The following is a 23,653-nucleotide window of genomic DNA, read 5'->3' as shown; positions in this document are numbered from 1 at the left end:
ATCTACAAACACTATTTCAGAGATTCCGAAGGACTGGGAAAGCCCCAGAAGCCTGGGAGAGGTGGGGAAGGGTCAGGAAGCACCCCTCAAAAACGATGAGCCAAGTAATTAAAACTGCTCTTCTTCCCCTCCATGCCAGGCAGATATGGAGAGGACACATCTTTTAGCCAGCACTCTGAGAGGAACAAGTTACCAGGCAACAACCAACAGAGTTTGCTGGAGACTCGCCATGCCAGCCCCTCCGACCGAGTGACAGGTCAGGTGGATAAAGGGGAAATAAGAGATGTAATCTTGTAGACTTCTGTTAGTCTCCTGATCCTGTCCCTGTGACATGCTCATCAACAGGCCAGGGAGATGCGAGGAGGCAGCCACACCCATCGGGTGGTTATCACTGGTGTGCTGTCAACCTGGGGACGCCTAACGAGTGACACTCCACAGGTGTCTACCTTGCCACCAGGATTATTTAATATCTCTATCATTGAGAGCTGAGAGAGCTTCCTGAGCCCAGAGAACCAGCCTGCAATCAAATCCCAGGGTCTCCCTATCACTGTCCTCTATCACTACTTCTCTTATTACCCAAGATGTAGCCCTGTGTTTCATGTCTGCAGACTGAAGACAAAAATCTGGGCAGGTGACCGAACGCGGAGAGGTGGATATGTACGCTGCAGAGCTGCCATCCAGGCAGACCCCTGCTGGGCGCACAGCTACTCAGCGTGGTTTGTTTGCTTCATTTATTGGAACATGACAGTGCACACATACTCCAAGAAAGAAGATAAAATAATCCCAAGAGGCCTCAAACTCAGCGTGGACTCCGGGCTCCAAATCTCAGTCAGAAATCAGCTCGCAGATCTACAACTGCAAAAATCTTCTCCAAAAGATGAGCTTTTAGAGATCCAGTTCTGAACATCATCTTATAGACTGCCATTTCTGAAGAAACAACTGATCCCGATTCAAGATTTCCAGGAAACAAACAAAGGACCCCTCCAAGGCCCTACGAAAGTAACAATGAGATCATCACTTAATGGGGCAGGGAAAAAACGAAAGGGCAAAACTGAACTTAATGCATGTTCGTTTGACCTGGATTAGAAATAAAATTCCACTCTAAGAAGAAATTTTCAAAAAGCAGGTCCAAAAATGTGGCCATACAGTTCATCCTATGGGGAACTCAGTTGATTCGGTCTCACGACTAGGCTCCCACCCGCTTCTAAGTCCCTCACTATAAACATTTACAAATTTCATCCCAGCATTAGTACTAAACAATATTCATTAAGAATCCCACCAAAGTGCAACATGTAAGTAAATCAAACCTTTGATGCTCTATTTTGCAAATTTCATGGGCCACTAGGGATAATTAAAAGGGCAATTATATAAAGTTGGTGCAGTTTTGAGAAACAAATGACATTTTCTGCTTTAAAGCACTTGATAATTTGATATTTTGCTATTAGGGCCATCATGTGTACTTTTATAGACAGGCAGCCAAATAAACAATAAATGTTCCTTAACAGCCTCTAATGATTGTTTTTGCCCACTGATATCCCTCACCATTCCTGTCCATAAATCATATGCCAAGAGATTAAGGTAAAGATAATGAAAAAGTATTAGAAAACCATTAAGCTAGAGGAGAAAGGAAAAATAAGGCTAAAAGCATGGCTTTTCTTCTGGGCTTTCTGCAATGACACCCAGCGAAGTCTGAGCTTCTAAGTGTGAGAGTGGGGATGCGTTTGTCCCAGCGTTTAACCACCGCTCAGAAGCCAGCAAAGTACATTACAGCTCATGAAAAATACAGCGAAGAGACTGCTAGTGGCAGAGGCATTTAACTTCCTTGTTAGCAGCCTCCCCCAAGTGGCACTTTTTCACCGGCAAGTTGTTTATTATGTTCGGTGCCAGGCAAAACTGATTAAATGGGGCTCTTAAGAATCAAAGCGTTATAAATTCATAGAAATACAGCAAGCAATAAATTCCATGGAATTAAAAGCTTACTAGTGCTATTAGCATTTCAGGATGTTTGAATTGTTAATACTGATGTGCAAAAATGATGTGCCTCTAAGACAAGGCAGACAGAGGCAACAGAGGCGAGCAGCTCTGGATGTTTTTTTTAATCAAAGTGGCACTGGGACTTGGCAGTTGCTGGAGCCACAGGAATGGAGGAGTGGAATAATCACCCCCCAAACTGTCACCTGCCCTAAAAAGTCAATCGTACCTCAGAAGAGGGAAGGCGCCAAGTAAAGGTTTACCCCCAGAGGGGAAACGAGAGTAAAATATCATGCAAAGGATGTATGCTTTCAATGAATGGAAATTCCATCTGAACAGTGAAGGAGGAGGAGAGCTTTATCTTGGTACCTGGTCTTAGCAGGGATGGGGCCCAGTGTGTTGTGACTGGTTGGATCTTTGTTTTCTCACAGAACAGGGAAGCCCAGATCAGAGGGTCTGGGCGTATTGCTGAACTGGCCAATAACTTTCCCCTGATTGTCACATTTCATCTTCAACTTTTTCTGGGAGTTTTAAAGGTGACAAGAGGCAAGTAATATTCTCCCAAATTCAAGACATAAAGTGGTAATTCTATTGCACCCATCTATTTACGGAATACTTTCTTCAAACAGAAATGCATCTGAGGATCTTTCTCGACAAATACAAATGTAGGAGAATGAGAAAGAGAAAGAAAGAAAAAAAACAGATGAGCGCTTCTCAAAGACAGATTTTTTGAAAAAAAAAAGTGCAAGGATATGGTTGACTTCTTTTTTAGGAAAAAGAAAGAATTACTGTCCACAAATAAAGTGTGATCACTTAAAAATGCAACTTAAGAAAGAATATACTCAAATCCAGAATTACCAAAATTTAGAGCGGGGGGGGGGGCGGGAAGCAAGCTGTCAATCTAGATAGGTACCCAAAACATCAATTCATCCATTCCAGAGATGGCCAAAAAAGTACTATTTTCTAACATATCAAGAAAACTTAATTCCTTTGATAAAAGACCCACACATGTAATAGAATCTACTGACAGATTACTGGTACATGTGATTATCTCTGCGGCTATGTTCCACGTGCGGCTGTAACATTTATACTCACTGAAGCTGTGCGGCTTCCCCACAGAGACAGAGAGCCTGCTCATGGACCAAAAAATAGAAAGGAGACAAAGAGGAAAACCCATACAGAGAAAAACTCATATCCATTAATGTGCTTTCACTGGGCTTAAGTCCAAAGCCAGGCATCGTTACAGGAGCATCGTCTTACTAGGTGTCTGCCTCATTAACACTGCAGTTCCTAAGGGTTCTTTCTGCCTCTAAGACAAGGCCTACTATGTGTGGGACCTGGACAAGGGAGATGAATACATCTAACACATCGTTCTTGTACTCAAGGAAGCCTAGGAGTCTCACTGGGGAAATCATCAGTTATAAAGCACCTATTATATATTCTAGATCAGGAATCAAAAGATTCTTAAAAGACAAGTTTTCTACCCACTGGGATTTTAGAGTGACTTTAAGATAAGGAATACACCCCCAAAATAACCCCTGAACAAGGCGGTACTGTATCAGACAACATTCTATACACAGTGAATAATGGGGTTTTTTTTTGTGCAATAGAGTCTCCCAATTATGACAGTGAAGAATAAAAACCTTGACAAATATATCACAGGGGAAAATTTATGTAACAGTGAAAAATAATATGCATAATTTGCTCCTACCTCAGCATCATGGGTGAATGAACCACACTGTCCACATGAGCTAAGTAAAAAGACTGCATCCGACAGCTGCAAACAAAAACCAATCTGGTCCTCGACTCCAGGGCTCTCACAATATGCAAGGTGGGGGTGGGGTGGGGGGCGGGGGGACAAGCAGCAATGAGAGTCCTGAGGAACAGCAGAGAAGACCTGGCAGTTACCATGTCTGTGTTCCACATTAATGCCCACCACCCGTTTCATTCTCTCACACAGGTGTTCATGCCTTGTTCCCCTTCAAAACCAGAAACTCCCCCTACATCCTTCATTCCCACTGATCAACAAACCCTCTGATCTTAATAAGCTGCACTCAAGTGCTATACCAAAGAGAAGACACTTACACTGTCAGCTTCTGACAACTCTCTGAGGTGAAGAACTCTGTCCATTATTAAAGGGCTTATCTTGGTGCATTTTGTATCTAGGGTTTGGCATCAATGGAGGACAGTCTTCCCAACTTTCAGGCTGATACCCTTTAAAGGGTGTCATTTCCCAGACTGCTGAGGAAGGGCTCAGTTCTAGTTTACTTCTGAATGTGGAGCCAACTGCTTCATGGCCATGGTTTCCTTGGTTTGGCAGATGTAGTACCTGCAGAAAGGAACTTGCTCGGCTCCTCGGCCCTGCAGAGTCTCCTCCATTCTCACTAAATACAAATTAGAACCCAATACAGATGAAGACTAATGGAAAGCCACACACCCATGGGTACAGATTTGCCTCCCTCTGTGGTCCTTAGGGTCGCACAGAGTTGGGCACGACTGAAGTGACTTAGCATGCATGCATGTATTGGAGAAGGACATGGCAACCCACTCCAGTGTTCTTGCCTGGAGAATCCCAGGAACAGAGGAGCCTGGTAGGTTGCTGTCCATAGGGTCGCAGAGTCGCACACGACTGATGCAACTTAGCAGGCGTGCATGTGGTATTTGATCCCCTCTGCTGTAGAAGAAACAGAGATGGTGAGGTGCACATCCTTCTGGACTTATGTGATCCCCCTAAGAATGGCCAGATTCAGGTCTGTGAGAAGGACAAGAGAGAATCCACTCAGGTCCAAGACTGAGCTGTGCTCAAGCTCAGATCCCAGAATTATCTGCCATGAGGTGCTGGGATGCACCGGGAGGACCAACCATCAAATGATGCTTTGCTTCCCACTTGCCATGATCTTCCTTCATGCACACCTGGCTCACCCCAAGTGCCTGACCCTCAAACCATCGTAACAAAATTTGACCCTATTGATTTGATACATGCTCAGGCCATCTCCCTTCCTCCTGACTACGTTGGCCACAAATCACATTGCTTTCCTCTCTCCTCTGATCTCCTTGCCTTTGTAAGGTTCAAGACTACTGCACTGTGTTTCCTAGCACAAAAGTTGGCTGATATTTTCCTGCTGAATCCACAGCCCTTCAGCCTTCCTTGAAGGAAGCCCGACACTGCCTGTATGACTGCAGTAGCTGGGAACAAAGTTTCTGATGACAAAGTCTGTCCTTGAAATGCAAACCGTTTGCTAGACGGGGAACTACTGCTTGACAATAGGGCACTAATTGTGTGGCCAAGACAATAAGCGAAAAAAGGGATCTGGGGAAAAGACAGAAGTAAGTAACACCCAGAGTAAGAAATGTCTCTGCCAAATGAGGGCAAAGAAATAAAATGTTGCAATATTCTAAGGATGAGTGCTTACTATGGAAGGTCTGATGCAGGTTGGTGAGGGTGGCCTCAAGATGACAAGAAGACGGTGCACTGGCCATTCTGAAGCCTGACAAGCAGAACTTGATGAAAGTTAGAACTGTCTGCTCTCTGGCATCTTATACTGGAATGCCTTCAGCCTCGTTCTCGGACCTGTCTGCACGCAAAACTTCTTCCCACAGAAGGCTTCATGTCAGGGTCACCTCATTCACTAGTCTCTCACCAATATTCCCAGGCAGAGATGAGCCCGCCTCAGAATTCCTTTGAGTCTAGCATTTCACATCAGAAAGGGTTCCACATGAGCTTCTGTACCTTCCCTAACAGGGTGTAAACTCCCCAAAACCTGTGCAAGAATTTTATTCATCTTAGTGTCTCCAGGCCGAAAGAATCAGGAATAGAGGAGGAGCTTGGTATTGATCAGTTTCAACCAAACTGCCAAAAGCAAATCAACCTGCAATATCCCCAGCCCCCATCCCCACCCTCACCCAACCCCCATCCCCATCCCCGCCCAACCTCCATCCCCATCCCCACCCCCACAGAAGCACTGGAACCACAAGAAGGCTTGAGAACAAATGCCTGAGGGTTAGGGTTAGGGGGGGCCATCTCTGGGGTCGCACAGAGTCGGACACGACTGAAGCGACTTGGCAGCAGCAGCAGACACCCAGAGAGACCTTCCCTGCTGCCCTGGGAGCTGAGAGGTTGCAAGGACGGAGCTACAGGGGGGTACTCACCTCCCAGGAAGGGGAGTCCCATTAACAAATGGGGTCAATTCAGAAGAAAGCGGAGGGGAGACATGAGAAATATAAAGATGAGGCTTTAGGGCTTAGATTGAGCCTCAACAGGTCTATTCAGTTACGGTGTCAAATACAGTCTCATTTTGCTTAAGTCTGTATGGATAGGCAGCATCTTAGCAACATGCAACTTTAAAAAAAAAAAAACAACTATTCTATAAGATACTTAAATAGTAGAAGTCGATAACACAAACAAGCATTATACATGTGACAAACCATGCAGAGCTGGGAATCCAGAGTGAGGACGTGGTTGATTTGGGCTGAATCAACGGTTCCTTATCACTAGGTTTTGAAATCAATCAGCAATCACACCTGATTTTCACATTTACTAAAAGCAAAGATTTAAAAAAATATCATCAAAACCCAGTATCTGATCCTTTCTCGCAGGGCCTGCTGCCCTTTAGGTAGTAACACTTTGGCATCCTGGAACAACTATGTTCAAAAGGGCATCACCTCACACGTGTGTAATCAAATAGCACAAACAGGGTAAACAGGGACTATAAATTCCATCCGTGCCAACCACCAATCTCCCTTCCCAAAGACAACCAGTGTTACCAATGTCTTGTCTCTCTCTTCCAAAAATATTCTATATAGACACAATAGTAGCATTCTGTGTGTATATCTTTTTTCTGCCCTCTACCCAAAGACTAGCATATTTACCCTCAAGTCACTTAAGATATTTTAGAGATATTTCCACATGAGCACATACGGGTCTGCATCCTTTTTTGCTAGCTGCAGAGCACAGTCCCGGTGTATTTCCCATCCTCACCCCATGCACAGACCATAGACTCTTTATCTCCTGTCAAACACTGAGGGAATTCCGTTGCTTTTGCTCTCACAACAATGCTGCAAGTTATCTGCCTGTACACAGGCCTTTGATCAGCTGGGTGAATATAAATCCCAAGAAGCAACAGCTGATTTTTACTACTACATGTGTAAACTTAAGAGTCTGCAACCCTGCCAGTTGGAAAAATAAATCCCCATCACCTTTCACACACCCTCTACCGACACTTTCCTTTTCCTGGCTTCCATCTGATAGGATCAGATGCTCAGATGCCCCCAAGGAACACTGGAAACAAAAAGAGCACAATTCTGGAATACCAGCTAAGAGTCTCTGCAGAATATCCCAAAGTACCTGGTAAAATATTTCGCCAACCAGTTTGTAAACAATTAATGTATTTTATAGACCTGTTAGAAAACGCTATTGGCCTACGCTGATGGTATATGTGAGGGCTCTGAGTCCACTCCATGTCCCTGGAGCTCCATGTGGTGTGATCATAAGTCCAGGTCCCTGGAAGTAGGACAAGTGGTCCCCCATCCTCTCACACTTATTCTTTCTGCATTTTCCCCATGTCTTTTCCCACCTTTAACATAGCTTGGAGTATTCTTTCAGCCTGTTTTCCTCCAGTCTAATTATTCTTTAATTTTAAATAATATAATAACTTTGACATTTTCATTTCTAGTTAAACCTTGCTAATTTGCACAAATGATGGGTAGACACAGCACAAATTAGCAAGCCTGAAAAATCAGCAAACATAAAAAAAGCCAATGATTAAAGAGAAATCAAATAGGTGCATTATGAAATACACATTTATTTTTAAAAGCAAATTCCTCAGACTTGTGAGGAAATGTGGAGCAGTGATACTTGGCTGCTTTCTAATACTCTCTCTTTTCTAAGCTATAGGGTTACTTTTTTCTCCCCACATGGTCTCCAGCAGTGATATTTTCTGAACGAAATATCAGAGCACATGGTAAGCCTAAATGTTTCTGAGTAACTACTACACGATTCCAAAGACAGTCCATGGGTTCAGTTTTGCTCCTGCAAGAATTTCTGAACTCTCTGGTTACAGGAAAGAAAAAACACACTATCTTAGTCCACTGAGGTGGCTATAATAGAATAACATAGACCTGGTGGCTTATAAACAACAGAAATTTCTCAGTTTTGGAGCCTGGGAAATTCTAGATCAAGGTGTCAGCAGAACTGGTGCCTGGTGAGGATGTACTTTCTGGTTCAGAAAGGATCTTCTATGTCCTCACAGAGTAGGAAAGGGTGACAGATCTGTCTGATAATCTCTTTTAAAGGGCACTAATCTCATTCAAGAGGGCTCCACGCCCCCATGACACATTCACCCCTCCCAAAGTTCCCACCTCCAAACACTATGACATCAGGTGGAAGGACTGAATACATGAATTTGAGTAGGACACAAACATTCAGTCTACAACATAAATGAAAGTGGTTCCAACCTGAACAACCAAAGATGTTTCCAACCCAAACTTGACACTGCTCTAGTTTATATGCTTACTGTCTCCCTCTGTAAGGCCATACCAGCGGGAATGCAGCCTATGGCCTACAGAGCTCTGTTCTCAGGGTCTCGATTTGTGCCTGGCACACAGCAACACACGTCTTGTGTGCACATGCCCATCAAGAGTATGGAATCTTTTCCTCGTCTCCTTGAGCGTGGACTGGCAGTGCTTTGACAAATGCAAAGGAGTGACTAGTGCTATGCCAGGTCTGGGCCTAGACCCTGAGAAACCTGGCAGTGTCCTATTTCATGCTAAGTCTATCATGATGGTGCAGTCAACCTGAGAGCCAAGTCATGGCCAGGGCCAAGTGTCAAGTGTAGACATGAAAGCCATGCTGAATGTTCCAGTCAAAGCTAAGCTCCCAGGTGAATGCACTCCTGAGTCAGCACCGCACAGAGCAGAGAAAAACCACCCCTGCTAAGCCCCGCAGAGGAGAAGGAAATCAATCCTGAATATTCATTGGAAGGACTGATGCTGAACTTGAAGCTCCAATACTTTGGCCACCTGATGTGAAGAGCTTACTCAGTAGGAAAGACCCTGACGCTAGGAAGGATTGAAGGCAGGAGGAGAAGGGGACAACAGAAAACAAGAAGGTTGGATGGCATCACTGACTCAATGGACATGAGTTTGAGCAAGCTCCAGGAGATGGTGAAGGACAGAAAGCCTGTGTGCTGCAGTCCACAGCGTCACAAAGAGGTGGACAAGACCGAGCAACTGAACAATGACAGCAACAAGCCCTCCCCAAACAGAAGTATCCTGCACCAATGGATGCTGCTTAAGCCAGTTTCAGGTGAGTTTGTGATGCATCCATAAATAAGTGAGGCAGAAACGCTCATTATTTGTTAAGACTCAGTAACTGCACACTTTCTTGTTTTCTGTATCTACTGCCCACTGCCCCTACGTGTTCTTAAGACGTCACAGATGATCTTCCCAAAACACAAATGTGACCATGTTCTCCATCCCTCTAATCCCACCCCACCCCCTCTCCCATACCCCACACTACAAACACAAGCAAACAAAATTGCTTTTAAAAGCACAGATCCATGGATATTCTGCCTGTAACCTGCAATCCTTGGCTGCATACTCAGGCTACACCTTCTCCACATGGCCAGAACCTTCCACATACCACAGTCCACCTCGACACACGGGACATGATGTTTCTTTTCTTTGGCTCCCCAATAACCTCCACCCTTTTGCTCTTTCTCCAGATCTCATTTTAATCATTATTTCTCCTGGAAGCCCTCCCTGAACTTCCTGACAAGGGCAAGTCCCTCAAATGTAGACTCTCAAAGCATCACGTACCTCCATTTCTTAGTCCTCATCAGAATAGTTTTTATCAGCTCCCATTAGTCTGCATGAGGCTGCAACTGTGTTGTTTTTGGCTCACTCCTATAAACTCAGCAAAAAAACCCTGTGTTGGCACATAGGAGAAGCTCAAATATGTGTTGGAAGAGTGAATAAATGCATAGTACGGTTACCTGGACTGCCTACTTCACATCCTGGCCACACCACATTGTAAGGTTGTGACCTCGGGCATGCCAGATTGACGGCTGGCCACTTCTCTATGCCCATTTTCCTTCATCTGGTGAAAACAGTGGCATTTACCTAAAAGCTAGGTTTTTCTGAAGTTTAAATAAAATTACATGTAACAACACTTAGCCCAGCACCTGACATGTAGCAAATATTCAATAATTAGCTATGACTATTACGTCATTTACTATTATTCCCATTTCTCACTGTAAGGAAAAGCCCTAAATTGCAAAGCAACAGGAGATTTTCTCTGACCTTCTACCACTTTTGATCCCTTTAAGAGCACAGAAGCCCTGTACATTATGCTAAGCTAAGCTATAATGGGCCACAGAATCTCATTGCCAAGCTGGCCTCCAACAGAAAACACCTAGACTGCCTCCTTGATGGTCCTTACAAGAGCTCCTCTCAGGAAGGCTATTAAATAAAGCTAATAAACAAACTGCCAACAAATAAATTAACAAATACACAGCTCTTCTTTCTTAAATGTCTTACAGGTATTTAATGAGGATCACTGTTACTCTTGATAGATATATAAACTGATATTATTCTTCTAAGAAAACAACTGAAAACAGATATAACATTTTCAATATATAGCAATGTCTATCAATCTATCTAAACACGTATACTTTCAATCTAGCATTTCTCAGTCTGGTACTTTGCTTTGTGTCAGTGCTTCTCACCTAGGGCGGTTTTGCCTCACAGGGGACCCATGGCGATGTCCAGGAATGCTTTTGATTGTCGCATGTGGGGGTAGGAAGGGGCTACAAACAGGGACAGATGTGCTGCTGACATCTCGTGAATGGAGGCCAGGAAGGCAGATAAACATCCCACAATGGATAACAAAGTATCCTACAGCAAAGAATGATCCAGACCAAAATGCCCACAATTCTCTAGTTGGGACACCCTATACTAAGGAAATAATCAGATGGGCTTGCAAAAATGAATATACATGCTTGATCACCAGCACCACTGTGTACAACTCTATACATTCAACAAAGTAGGACAGGTTAAATAAACTATGATATATTGACACACAGCTACAAGGTGATGATAATGCTGCCATATGTCAATTTCTACAGAAAGATATTGACAACGTATTTTCATATTTTAAAAAGTAGGGAAAATGTAGCATTATTTTATTAAAACTATCATGTGCCTGCCCCCAACTGCCAGAGAGGAGTATAATCTATGAGCCATAAAAGTAATTTAAACATTTCTAGTAGGTACCTTTCGTAAGTAAAATGGAGCAAATTAATTTTAATAGTATATTTTATTTAATCCAATATATCTAAATACTATCATTTCAACATGTAAGAAATATCTAAACTTAAGAAATATTTTACAGTCTCATTTTTCAACATCTAGTGTACCTATGACACTTTCAGCATGTGTCAGTTCAGACTAGCTACATTTCACTGCTCCAGACCTGCTGGTGGGAACTGGTTACCAAACTGGACAGCCCAGGCGTGTTCAGTAACAAACAAGGAAAGAGTGAGATGTTTAGAAGGACTGTCTCCAAAGTGGTCCAGGCCCTGATCCTGGGTGGGGGTTGGGGGTAAATATGAAGTAATATTTACTTTCTCACTTTGGTTTTTCTTACTCTTTGTTTTTATAAGAAGTACCATGTATAAGTACAGAAAAATCAAACTGTACGAAGTTTAAAGGAACAGAGAGAACCGCTCGTCAGGTGTCAAGAACACAAGGCAGCCCTTGTGGTAACCTCCCACATCTGTGCTAAAAATGACAGATTCTGGAGTTTTCAGGAAAAGGGCTTGCCACCATCTCCCCTGTGTGCACATCTATACACACACACACACACACACACACACACAGAGACGGGCACACATGCATGCCCTAGCAGGGTCAAGGTCATTCCAGCCAAGTGTATTCCAAACAGCCAACCCTCCACTCCCACATCTAAGTAGCTGGAAAGTTCACTTTCTCCCAGATAGACAGGAATTCCTGGTCCCTGCCCTGCACACCCTCTTCCCCCTCTCCCTTCCCTCTTTCTCACTGGTCACGGACACAGAGAACACTCAGGGCAGTGTCTACAGAGGTTCCTCAGTGTGAAGTGCTGGGGACACGAGCCTAAGGCTCCTTTAATGCAGTCTCCATATTTAACGTCTACAATAAAATCACGCCTGAGACAATGAATCTCAGCACAGCCCTGGAACATCTTTTCACACTATTTTGATCACACGGTTTAGGTTTCAAAAAGCTTGTGGGTCCCAGATCTCTCCATGTGAACTCAGGACCATCTGGGTGTCTATGGCCTGGACTTAGAAAACTGTAACACTTAGATGGAAGCTGCAGTGTAGCTAAGAGGCTGCTTCCAAACCTACAAAAATCAGCTGGGTGGATCCCTTCAAATGGCCCCATTCCTCACCTGTGGATCCCAAGTGAGAGATGAGAAGGAGAAGATGATGATTTTTATACTGCTACGCTGAAATACTCAGAAACCATTTCCTTCTAAGAAGGACCTTAAAGATTTTGCTTTTCTTTTCTCTTTGGGACCAAGGGAAGGTATTAGGAAGCCTATTTCACTCCTATTTCCACTATGCTCCCTGATAAAAACAGACATCTAAAAATGTTCTCATTATTTTAAAAATTAATCTAGAGAAAAATTATTAACATCCTTAACAACCTACTACTACATTCCATGCACTATGCCCACAGTAAAAATGAGCTGACATTACAGAACACTTGCTATATACCAAGCATTGCTCTAAGAACTTGTAACTTGCAGCAACTCAGTTTATCTTCCAACTACCTCAGCAAGGGAGGTACTAGTTTAGTCCCTATTTTTTTAGATAAGGAAGGGGAAAAAAAGGCTTGGAAAGATCTGGTATTTCTCAACATCACAAAGCTGAAAAGTTGCAGGACAGGGCCTAAGTGCAGAACTCTAAAAAGGAACACTTAACTCAATGGTCCTTTCTGTGATCTTCATGGGCCTTTCACTGTCCCCTGTGGGAACCTATGAGCGAGCAAGTCAGAAACAGGCCCTAGAATTGACACATCTTAAGTCAGACACAGCCTCTCCCAAACCGTGCTTCTTGGCGGTGAGAGTGGGGGGACATACTGGTTTGAAACAAAGAGCTACCCCTTCCTCACTTTAGCATCAGAAATGTTTATTTTTTCCATTTAAAACTGGTCATGTTTTGAACCAATGATGACAGCAAGCCAGCAAGCACCCAGACAGGAGCACAGGTTCCAAGGGCACTCTGGGCAGTGGGAAAGCCAAAGGAGGGCCCAGTGGTCCTGGCCTGGGGCCTGCCTGTCCTCCACCGGCCCTGAGTGTGGCAAGTCTTGAGGAGGAGGAGTGTATGTATGTATGTGTGTGTGTGCGCATTTATTTTTAATCTGCAGATTCAGAGTTGAGGAGAACCAGCTTGTTGGGCTTACAGACTAACAGAGCAAACACCCGGGACACGGGGTGTAACTGCCACCGCCCCACTCCCTTCTGCAGCTCAACTGTCGGCAACATTCCTACTAAACTGCGGGAAATGGGAGGGGCTCCCTGAAGCCCCCGGGGCTGTCCCCAGAATCTTACTGTTTAGCTGGACACAGCCATGCTTCTCTGGAAACTTCTGGAACCAAGCACCTGGAAGATACTAGTACACTGAGTGAAGGGACTAAAAGAAATGGACAGAAGCTTCATGGGCTGGGGAATACAGGCCCTACTATCCGATGTGTGATAAGGGGGCTGGAGATAGGACCTGGCTGAACACTGTTTTTTGGTTTTTAATGTGAGATGCTGATGATAACAGAGCATTAGCAGAAACAGTAAGATGAGCAGCAGCTAGTTGCTCTTACTGTGCTGAGTCCTTTATGCAGATCTGTCAATTTGTGCTCACCATTAATCAGTGAGGTATATCCACCTCATTCACAGAAGAAGTTTCCTTTTTTGGTTTACCAAATATTCCCTGCTGTCCCCAATACCTCCAGGAATAAGTAAGTACTCAATAATTATTTACGGAATAAAGGAATAAACTCAGAGCATCAAAGTTTTTGAAAAGCTTGTGAGCCCCAGATCTCTCCACGGGATTTCCGGAGCATCAGAATGCCAATGGTCTGGTCTTACAGTATTTTACACTCAGATCTAAGCTACAACACAGCACTTGGTGAACTAACTCTGTACATTCTGGCATAAGAACCAATGGTCAAGTAACATTCCAATGACAGGATCCCTTGTCTAGCTGCCCAGCACCTTGGATTCCCCATCCCTACTCCTACAAACCCTGACTGATTCCCAAGCTATGAAAATTTAAAAGAAGAAATATAAAGTCTCAAGAAACAAAACTTCTAGACTTCATTTGCAACAATAGACTTGAACAAGAGAAAAAATGAGGTATACTTTTTTTCTTCTACAATTTAAATGACAATAATAAAAAATACTGAAACTCGGTGTTGGCAAAATTGCAGTGAAATAAACATTCTCATTCAGTATCAGCAGAAGAACAAATTGGTGCATTTTGAAATGTACAGTGACAGCATATATAGAAAATCTGTAACAATTCCAAGACTTCTCCTATAGGAATTTGCCCCTATAGAATATATCTAAAGAAATTTCCCCCTGTAGACCATATCTAAAGAAATGGAAACTGATTAACATTTCTGCACATATATGCCCACTGTAACATATTACAGAAAAATTGGAAACAACTCCCACACTCAACACTGAAGAAGAATGAAATTTTGTTATATACAAAAAAATGATTAGTATGCAGTCATTTAAGATGTCTTCATGACACAGGAGAATGTTTACCATGTAATGCTAAACTTAAAAAAATACACAATTCTATATACTGCAGTTATGTTAAATATATGTACATCAAATGAAAAAAGAAACTATATGTTATTCCCAGAGTCAGGATTCTAGATTACTTTACTTTTTTACTTGGTCAACTTTTCTACAATTCCCTATAGTGAGTTGGTTTTTATACCTGTAATCAGAAAAAAAAAAAAAAAAAAAAATGAAGCTCATAAGAACTGTCTATTCTATGTTCTATTACCACTAACATTATGAGAATTAAACTAATGAAGTGATATGACCCTTCCAGATGACAATTCTACATTGGTCTTTATGTATTTTTATCCTACTTTAGAAAATAAAGAGAGGATGTCAATCCCATTCCGGAACTAGGGGGAACATGATTTCAGAGCTAAGCAGTTCCAATCAGTTACACGGTGTGAACTTCAAAAACAATGACCAACACATCTTACTGTTCTTTTTTGTGTCTCAGTCTTTGGAAAAACACATGTGGCATGAGAGTGGCTCACTGGGATGACCAGTCAGACAGAGACACAGTGGCCATCTAAATTCTCATGCTATGTAAAATACTCAACTATTTAAACTTTTCCCAGTAGTTGTCAACTAGCAGAAACATTTTAACATTACACACACACTCATTAAATATCCTTGTATAAAAATAAAGGACACAGAGAGGGAGAGAGAGGAAGGGGCAAGAAGGAATAAGGAAGAAGTGAAGGAAGGCGGCAGAAGAAAAGAAAGAAGGATGAGGAGGAAGGGGAAGGAGAGGTGGAAGCAGGAGAAGCTTTAGAAACTTGAACAGGAGGGGAGGAGAACATGAAAGTGGACATTTTCTCAAATAAACATATTTAGATGATCCTTTTCATATTTCATGTTTTTAAACATTTGTAAAGGCTATTAATTTCCCTACAATAGCTGGAAAAAGGAAAGTGCATTGGAAATGAAATTTAAGAAAGGGCCATCCACATAAAAAATACATTTTGGTTTTCATCAAGTCTATTTTTTTTAACAGTGAACTTTTTAACAATGAAATTTTAATATTTCCACTTGTTTTTGATATTATATCATAAAAGGGAGGAAAAGGTATATTAAAAGAGACAAGGACTCCCAACATAGCTACAATTACACAATTGATGGGGGAACATCGTTTTCCTTATCTGAGTCTTAGTTTCATCTCCAATAACTTATAAAGACTGGACTAGAGAAGGCTAACATTTCTTGGTTCTCTCTGAAGCTACGAATCTAAAGACTAGACATGGGAATGGCTACAAAGGACAGAGATACACAGCTCAATTTCAAACACACAGTCAGCCTCCCAGGAACTCAATAAATATTTGTTGCCTAAACAATTAACAACAATACTGCTAAGGTCTGGCATGCAAGAAAACTTACAGTCTAGCATGCAAGAAAACTTAAAACTTTTATACTTTAAAAGCTGTCAAGACATTTGAGTTTTCCTGGGTAACCTGGACCAAAACTCAACTGAAACAAATTTTGGAGATACAAATCCAGACCAAGTAAATTCACAGCTGTTCTGGGAAAAGAGAAGGAATGATGTTTGGGATAACACAACAATGAGAGGATGAATGGCTGCCCCTGGAAAGAATGCAAAGTTCCCTGCTCCCATGATGCAAATCAAGTTGCTAAAGTGAAAAAATATCAAGAGATGATTCAGATCAGAAAAGAAAAATGTCGAGCAACTTAAAGTCCAGAAATGTTGAAATCGAAGTTAATGCAAAATGTACCTCATTATGGAAAATACATGTAGTCGATGCTAGGGGCTGATTTCATGTGCCTCAGATTAATGTTAATATTACTTAAAAGTAGAGGGAGAAACTGAGTGATAAGCTGCAATTCCAATATCATATTTATAAGACTAATTCAAGATACTGAGCTATCTTGACACATCCTACACAGGCATACTAGCCATCATTAATAACTGGAGGAAATCAGAAGATCCATCATTGCAGGAACAGATAACACAACAGTGGAAATCACCGAGGTACCCTAAAAGTAAGACTGAGATATAACAGTGATGTATCTATTCCAGGATATATCTGTCCCTAATGGGACAGGGAAGCCTGGAGTGCTGCAGTCCATGGGGTTGCAAAGAGTTGGACATGACTGAGTGACTAAACTGGTAACAGTGATAACTTGGGAAAATACTCATGATACTTTAAGGGTAAGAACAGGAAACAAAATAGTATATACAGTACAAGTACATATCAACAAATCTGTACATACAGAACGCTGCAGGCTGAAGATAAATGCTGAACTATTTAGATGAGGTCACCCGTGAAATTTTTCTTCCTATATTTCCATGCTCTTCTAATTTCTTTTAATGCCATTTTATAATGAAAACAAATTGAGAAGTACATTCATCATCTTCCACAAAGAGGGGATATTCTTACCTCACCCAATACCCCCTTAATGGTAGTTAGTATCTAAATAGAGAAAATATAGGTTTTTCATTATTTTACCTATAATTTCCTAGATGCTCGAAGATTTGGGATCAGCCTAGAAATCTCGAAAATGTTCAACTGTTTCTGAATTTTTGAATGAGCCAGAATCTTTGATGCTCTTAGTTAATGTGAAAGACAGATGAACTCATCAAAGACTACCTATATTAGTGTAAGGTACAGGTAACAGACTCATGTGCCCCTCCTAGTACTTTACTAATCTAGAGACCAGGGTAACCACACCAAGCTCTGAGGTACTTTAGATGATTAAAGACTACATTTTAAGTTCAAGATTTAAGTTTACATCTCCTTTTACCCCTGCCTTTTATGCATATTTAATATCTAAACCACTGGATTAGAGATCCGATAGGGTTCCTCACTCTCCACCATCCCCCAGGAGATGTTGGGTCACCCTAGTTTATCTTTAGCAAGATCTTGTTAGAGCAGTTGACCCAGAATCCCCCCTTACTCCTGATGTTTTCTTTCCAGAAACTTTTCAGCTACTGACCCCCTGCCACCCCCTAACTCTTTGGCTATAAATTCTCACTTGCCCATGCTGTATATAGAGGTGAGCTCAACATCTTCTCTCTCCTGTAAAATCTCACTGCAGTATTCCCTACACCTACCACAATGGTCCTGAAAGAAGTCCACCTTACCATCTTTAAAAAGTGAAATTAAAGAACTGTCTCCTTTCATACCATCAACCCTCACCCCACAGGCTTCCCTGTTTCTCTTAATGGCAGCCTGATCCTTTCAGAAGTTGCTTAAACTGAGAGTCCTCAGTCTTCTGACTTCTTTCTTAATTACTACAAACAATCCATCAGTTGATACTACCCCATCACTTAAGACAAAAATCTTGGGAGTCATCCACTATGTAACTGTTTTCAAACTTCACATCTATTTTACCAGGACTTCCTTGAATTCTTCCTAGATAAGTTCAAAATTTAAATATCAAACCACATGTGTTAAGATTTCACAAATTCCCACCACTTCCTACTGCCATCTTCATCCTGGCCATCAGATCTCACTGAGATTATCACAGTGGATTCCTAACACATCTCCCCGCCACTCACCTCACCCACCCACCATTTACTTTCAAAATAACTTCCAGAGTGATCCATTTAAAATGTGACTCAAATCCTGTCTCATCTCAAAGTCCATTCATGGCTCTCTACTTCACTAAGAGACTAAGAGTCCAACGAGCCTTAATGCCCTACTGTGTCTGGCCATGTTATTTCTGGCCTTGTCCGCTACTACTCTTTCCCTTGGAAGACTTCACTTTTGCCACAGTGGCCAACTTACTCTTTTTTAGAACACGCCTTCTTGGTTCAAACGTCTGTGCTCCAGTTAGACTTATCCTCGCTTTTTACAATTGCAATTCCTTCCCTCCGGCAATTTGACCTCCCTTACCGCCTATATTTTCTTCACCACACCTATCACCTCATATTTACTTATTATGTTTCCCTACCTGTCCACACCCCCTAGAGCCACAAGCAGAGGCCTTGTCGCACTCACTGCTCTCTTCCCCACTGGCTTGAGCAAAACTGCCCAATAGAAATACAATGCCTGTCACATATGTAATTGTAACCACACGTGAAAAGTAAAAAGAAACCTTGAACTTAATTTTAATATTTTACTTAATTCAATATATACAAATGATGCTCTAAAGAAGAATTATTCAAATTGTTCACATTCATTTTTTCCATACAAATTCTTCAGAAGGCTTTGTGGATTTTAAGTTTATAGCACATAAGTTTGGGCTAACCACATTTCAAGGGCTCAACAGCTACATGTGGCCAGTTGTTTCAATACTGGACAGTGCAGATCTAGTCTATTGCATTTTTCTCTACTCTTTGTATACTTATCCTATTTATCATTTAAATTCTTGGGCAAAGTCCAGTGAATTGATTTCCTAACTCACAAATGGGTCCCAATATGCTCTTTGAAAATCACTGCTCTAAATAAACTTTAAAGAATGTCACCTGTAATGAATGGTTTAGGACACTTCCTTTGGTCTCCAGGGGCTGCTCACAATCCTTTGAAAGAGATACTGACTTCCAGAAAAAAAGAGGCCTGGAGGAAAAAGTGAGGAAGTAAAGATCCATGCTAACCTATAAACTGAAATCATCACAGTCTATCCAATGATGCAAGATTTTAATTAAAAAAATATTTTTTTAATAATTCACTCCACGGTCAGATAATTAACAAAACATCTAATTACCTTTAATTATACACCATATACCTGCTAATATACAAGATTCAAGGGAAAATCTGCATGATCTTCACACTTCAAAAAGAGTGTACATAAACAGAGCATGAAGACTTCAAGCTTTTCATTTTTCTCTCCCCTCACTCTCACTGCATGCGAAGGCCATGGACATACCAGTTCCGATCAAGGACAGAAGAGTGCAAACTTAAATGAGTAATTTCACTTGCCACTTATGAAAAGTCCTACTCACCAACAGACTTTTTAAAAGACACCATCAAATTTCAAATCCAGACTCGGCCCTGGGCAGAAGGTGTCAACTTTCCAAACAGACTCAAGGATTCTACCGTTGGTACACCGTTCACTCCTTTAAGGTCCTAGATGTGACTAGATACTACAAAGTATGCAGTCAACGTTATCATACATGTGCTACCCTAAACAGAGTTTTGTTTTTGCACATTTCTGAGCTTCAGATTTTCTCTGGGATTTTTGAATTGCCAAAGAAAGGTTAATACCTCCTACATCTCTGTTAAGTTGTTATGTTTTCAACTAAGCTGATAACTTCTTCTGAAGATGCTCAAGGTGGACAGTTTGGATATTTGTGCCCTTGGCAGATGAAAGAGCCAAAACATCATTTAAAAAAGATGACTAAAACCATGTGTTATTTATTTTTTTCGCTGTGCAAAATATGGCTACTTGATAACTGTTGCAAATATTGTCTTTACTACAAAACATGCCTTCATGTACATTTCAACAAGTGACTTCTGCTTGAAAACGAACTCTATTGAGCATATTTCTCTGGAAATCAATATTTAAAATTTTTTTCTTTGAAACGAACATTCAAGAGAGACAGCTCTTGTTTACAGAGTTACTTAGTTTAGCATTATGGTTAACAATGTTTAAAAACAGCTAACTTAAAATGCAAACATTTAAATTCTGAAGTTTAACTGTTGGGAGGCCAAGTCTATTTCTATGGAAATACAAACAACATGAAAAGAGTAATTTTCTCCCGATTCCATCCCTTGAGGGAATATTTCAGGGCACCATTTTGTTGGATTTAGGAGCAAGAACTCATATAACTCTGAGATTGTAAGAAAGTTAAAAATTTTAAAGCTTTGGATGAACTTTGAAAACATTATGCTATGGGAAAGGAGTCAGTCGCAAAAGGCCACGTATTGTATGATTCCATGCACATAAAATGTCCAGAAGAGGCAAAACTCTACTGATGGTATTTGTATTTGTTGTTGCCAGGGGTTGGGTTGAGGGGAGTAACTGCTAATGGGTATGGGGGTGTCTTTCCAGCGTGATGAAATTGTTCCAAAACTAAATTGTGATGATGGGTGCAAACTCTGAACATACTAAAAACCACTGAACGGTTCATTTCAAGTGTGTATGAATTATATCTCAATAAAGCTATTAACAAAAAATTAACAGGCTTGATAACATTCACCACAACACTGGCATGAAACACACAAGAAAATCAAATTAGTCTAACACAGCTTTCATATCATGGTAAAATACCTAAAGCTCGGACACCCTGATCTCCCTGTAAGAGAACACTTTCACATAACCACCAGTATCTGCCCTTCTGAACACTTGTCATCATCACCACGCATAATGTCTGTCCTCCCCTTTGCTACATAAACTCTAGGAGGCCAGAGATGGTATCCTTCTCATGTAGTGCTATGATCCTAGCATCTGGCACACAGTCATCAATAAATACCTGCAGCAATAATTGATGTATAGCATATGTAGTATATACATCTATATTATGTATGTTTGAATGAATGAAGGAATGCAATATTGGGTTGGGCCAATTCAGCCAATCAAGTTGCTGGAGTGCTAAATGTCCCCTTAAATCTGTTCTCCAATTCTCCCAAGCTCCTGGCTACCCAGCTAGAGGCATTCCCCAACAGCCACTGAAGCTTCTTGTGAAATGATCGCAGTCTAATCAATTAAATGTCAATGGATGTGACGTGTGCAATTTTTAAATCATTTGCTTCAAAGAAAATTGCTTGCCGTTGGACTTCACTGTATTTCAACCATATAGATAAGGACAAAGGCTCAAGGGAGGGAAGCACAAAAGAGAAAGAACCCATCCAGTCAAGCTAGACTGGTCAGATTGTTAGATAAGACAGGGAAGTAAACTTCTATTTGATTTAAGCCATTGTATGCAAGAGTCTTTATATCAGCCTAGTCTTTACCCTGAGTGTTACAACCCAGGCATGAATAGGCTGAGGGTGAGGGGGAGATAAAATGGAGTTCACTGCCTAGCTAAAGTGACTGAGTAGTCATTTCAGCCAGTGTGGTCAGCTGGTAGCTCAATGAAAACACTCTTTTCCAGTGTCTTTTATAACAACTTCCTGAACAGGCAAATGAGTCAAATGCTGAATGTTATAAAGAGGTCATTTTGAATGGATTTAACTCAGAATATTGTTGTCATTATGTAAAGTTTTAAATCACGTTAAATATATATTTTCAGAAGAACCAATGAATATATTGAAAATGGCTGGGTAGCTATTTTCAACTTTATTTGTAACCAAGAAATAATTTGTAACATGTAAGACACAATGAGTGAAGTATATAAAGATAACTTATAACTCTTTGATCTAACAAAAAATAGCTCAAATTGGGGGTTGAAGAAAAATTGAAATGATTACACGTTCTTTTATATTTTCTTTCTTTTTTTTAACTTTCTCATCAACTAGTTGACTGTAAAACTGAACCAACACAAAATATGAAGCTTTAAGATGACCAGTGTTTAAAAATAACCATTTAACTGTCACCTATACAGGCTTTGTAATTATCATCAATTGCTCCCAGTGCTAATTAGAACTGAATCAAAAACAATGAATTTCACAAATTGGATTTTAAGTTTTAGCAAAAGTCTATATGGGTGAATTGTGAATGTTTGGGGAAGCAGGGAAAAAATGACATAGATACGTATATTAAACCACCAAACCAAGGCGGCCATGACAGAATGACAACAATATAATTGTGACCACAGCAAGTTGTCTTCTTAGCTCCAGTCTTGACATTTTACATGACCTTGGATAAGTTACTAATTCAATGTGATCAGTTTCCCAGTTTGCAAAGTGGGGATTGTAATAATTACCAGCTACCTTTTAGGAATGCCAGCAACTAGATCCATTTTGTAAAGGACTCAAACCTACTTGGAAGAAACTGTTAATCACTACCAAGTGGGATGACAGTTATTCACGCTCCTTCAGACTCTGAACCTCACTGTGAAAAAAGGCCTCGTTTGGTTTTCAGAATTTGCCTGGCCGCTTTCCTGCATATAACCAGTTGTTTCCAGAGTATCAGTGTAGGCACATTTACTTGTATTTATGCTGATGGTTAATGATTCCCAGATTCCAAATTTGAGCATGGCAGTGACCGAGGAACTCCTGGCATCTGAAATCTACATCCTCTGTGTAATGCAGAAGATGGTGCTGGTTTCGTGATCATCACATCACTTAAAGAGCGTGGTCTCTCTGTTTAAGGTTTATTCACTGGGAAGAAATACTAAGCATTCTGTCCAATTTTACACATATTTTTAAAGAGGTTATATTTTTAACAAATCTTTTTTTTCCCCTTTATATATAAGGATTAGTTTTCGAAGGATCCTTGAGTTTGATAAAAGGTAAAAAAAAGTACACGCAGCTTACTATTTGTCTATATAACTTATTTCTAAGAAAATATAATGGAAAATGGAGTCAAACACAAACCAAACTTATATTGTTGAAGAAAAACAGTTAAATAATAAAATGTTAATAGGGAGCAGGAAAAATGATATTGACTTAAAAAAAAGTATCAACAACAAAAAGTTGAAGTTGTTAGGGAAAAAAACCACCATTAAGCAAAAATTCTTACTCTGAGATTCCAAGCTGTCAAGACAAAAAGGATAATTAGATGAATGTGTTATTCAGTTTCCTTTGTTTTATGAAAGAAGACAACAGAAGGACAAAATTTTTCTATGGTCCTGAAATTTGACAAGGGGTTCCTGACTTGCAGGACACCATGTTCTTGACAGTACTTACAAAGAAGCATTTTTTTCTCCTTATGGACTACCTCTCTTTGTCAACAGTAATGACACATTCTTGGAAAGTTTCCTTTCCCTCAAACATGCCCTTGACTCACAATATCTTTAACAATATCATGAAACTGAGAAAAATTATTCTATCCAAATTCAAATATTTTCAG

General features: G+C 40.9%; 1 protein-coding gene across 11 annotated transcripts in view; it reads right to left on the bottom strand.

Annotated features, from left to right (window-relative positions):
* The window catches only part of FOXP1 (forkhead box P1), a 625,652-nt gene that overhangs the window by 312,859 nt on the left and 289,140 nt on the right, over window positions 1-23,653 (bottom strand). The window contains exon 6 of one of the 11 annotated variants that reach the window (XM_070359713.1): window positions 19,227-19,317. The exons of the other annotated variants lie outside the window; for them this stretch is intronic. The gene's annotated coding sequence lies outside the window, so the exon portion shown is untranslated. The remainder of the gene's footprint in view (window positions 1-19,226; window positions 19,318-23,653) is intronic. 11 annotated transcript variants of the gene reach the window in all.

This window comes from Bos mutus, chromosome 22 (genome assembly GCF_027580195.1).
Source record: "Bos mutus isolate GX-2022 chromosome 22, NWIPB_WYAK_1.1, whole genome shotgun sequence".
NCBI lineage: Eukaryota > Metazoa > Chordata > Mammalia > Artiodactyla > Bovidae > Bos > Bos mutus.
This window is presented reverse-complemented; position numbering and strand designations above follow the sequence as displayed.